The sequence below is a fragment of the Corvus brachyrhynchos genome, unplaced genomic scaffold (assembly GCF_000691975.1).
Source record: "Corvus brachyrhynchos isolate BGI_N302 unplaced genomic scaffold, ASM69197v1 scaffold892, whole genome shotgun sequence".
Taxonomy (NCBI): domain Eukaryota; kingdom Metazoa; phylum Chordata; class Aves; order Passeriformes; family Corvidae; genus Corvus; species Corvus brachyrhynchos.
In genome coordinates this window covers 51065-52776 of record NW_008236459.1, presented here as the reverse complement: position 1 = coordinate 52776, position 1712 = coordinate 51065, and positions in this window count along the sequence as shown.

Sequence of the window (1712 nt, the reverse complement as noted above, 5' to 3'; positions counted from 1 at the left end):
GGGCATTTGGAGCAGTCCCCCCAGCACCTGACTTGCAGCCCAGGCCAAGGCACCACCTTCCCCAAGGCCTCAGAGTCCAGGTGCCACATGTCTACCCCTGAGAGCAGCCTGCTCACCGTCTTGGCTCTCTCCGACAGTGTCACAAGGGCCCTGAGCACCAGAGAGACCATTTCTATTATTGGACACCTCAGAAGATTCAGGTCTTTGTACAGTGAACCCAGTTCCTGTTCTTGTACATCATCAGAGGCCAGCATCTGGAAGGAAGCAGCAGAGAGCCCGGGCAGAGCTGGCAGGGCTGTCCTGGCTCAGCTCCCGCTTCCCCCCAGCAGCGGAGGGGAAGGGCACATGGGCTTTTCCTGATGACTCACAGCCAAGAAAGCGAGGCAGGACTTCTCCTGCTGTGTGAAGATGTCCTTATGCTGGTCCTGCAGTTGGATGTGCAACTCCCTCAAAACCTTCTCCAGAGTCTGACGCACAGAGAACATGGCCTTCCACAGATGATAGACTTCATCGCTGCAAGGCAGAGCGCTGTCAGCAGGGCTGCCTCGGCCACTGCAGTGTGGCCTGCGCCAGCCCTGCAGGACTTGGGGTGCGCAGGGGCCCAGCCTGGGCAGGTGGACATGGCTGGCCGGGGGTTGGCGGGGGCCAGCGTGCTGGCTCTGGGCTGGCCCAGCCAGCTTTGGCTGCTGTGGGCCTGGGCTGAGCATGGTGAGATGGAGGGCCCCGCTTGCTTTGGGGGGTGCTGCAATGTTCTTGTGTCTGGCAGCCAGAGAGTCTCGGGGTCCCTCTCCCCACAGGGAACAAGCCCTCCAGGCAGTCAGGGCCAGTACCAGGATATTGGCGCGACCTCCACAGCTGTTGTGACGACTCGCCGAGGCCACTTACTGGCCATCAGGACAAGCAGCATGGGAAAGCTGTGAGCAGTTGCTGCATTTGTTTCATCACAGTACTCAAAGATGTGTCTCACAATTTTTGGCACCTGGAGGGAAGACAGGTGAGGGTGGTGCTGTCACTGCAGTGCAGCCTTGTCCTGGCCTGTCCTTCCCATCCCTCAGTCAGGACTTAAAGAACGCAGATAACTTGTCTCAAAGCACTGCCAAAGAAGGAAGTTCGCAGAAGATGAGCCACCCCAGCAGGCGCAGATGGCAAACAGGAAGGCGTTAATTCCAGCCCTGAATGGAGGTTTGGAATTAGCACACTGGACAAAATGGCACTTTGCAGACTGTGGGAAAAGCACAGACAGCAACAACAGCGAGACGCCACGTCTGGTGAGACACAGCTGGGTAAACTGTCTGGATAAAAATTCCCACTGTGGCAAAAGGAAGCAACTGCTTACACACAGGCCAACCCAATTTGTGCCAACAGCACAGACGCCTTGAGGATACCTGCACCTCGGACAGATAAAAGAGGTACCTCGAGGACACTTGGGGATCCCTGTCATAGGTTAGCAAGCATAGTCCCGGAAGGGACGTCCTTGCTAAGGGGTGCTTACAGTTTCCTCTGGGAACTGATAGAACCTATCAGCTGGCCAGTTTGGATATGGACAATTCTCTAAGCCACTTAAAGTTGTGATCACCTCTGTGATCCACATTTAAGAATAGGCAAACTCCCCCTCCAAGCTCTCTCTCGTTTCCGGCACTGGGACAGGTGGCTGCGGGCCCCGTGTGGGGGCCAGCGGGCCCGGCCAGGCCCTGCTTGGGCCAGGCCGGGCC